We start from the raw sequence: 503 nt of genomic DNA, 5'->3' as shown, positions 1-503 counted from the left end.
ATTTCTATAGTCTCTGAATTAAATTAGCTAGCTAGAACGCAATATATGGGGCATTATTCCTCAATTGCCCCAACTCAAAAAGTCATGTTTTTCGATTGTCTCTAAATTCTGGGAATATGTTCGCCTACCTAACAGTAGTTAATCCACAAACTTATAGGCCAGGATTACCAACTCTCCCCAAGTGAGGGAGGGGGTATGAATTTTCAACCCCAATGCCTGCAGGGGTAGTTTCAAACGCCTGTAACTTCCTTTCTAATTACGCGATTTAAAATTTTTATGAGGGTTTTGGAAAGTGCTTTTTACACGCTTTCATCCTATTTTACTATTTATAACAAAAAAAATGGTTTAAACAATTTTTTCAATAAATCAATTGTTTATTTAACTTTTTTCGCAATTTAGGAATCTACGATTTTTTTAAATAGTCTCAAAAGAAAGCTTGACTTTTTTACTATGAAAAATGTCTAATAAGAAAATGGACAAATTGAAATTCATTGAGTTACAGA

Source organism: Belonocnema kinseyi, chromosome 7 (assembly GCF_010883055.1).
Source record: "Belonocnema kinseyi isolate 2016_QV_RU_SX_M_011 chromosome 7, B_treatae_v1, whole genome shotgun sequence".
Lineage (NCBI taxonomy): Eukaryota > Metazoa > Arthropoda > Insecta > Hymenoptera > Cynipidae > Belonocnema > Belonocnema kinseyi.
The sequence above is the reverse complement of the archived record's forward strand: the minus strand, read 5'-3'. Positions refer to the sequence as shown.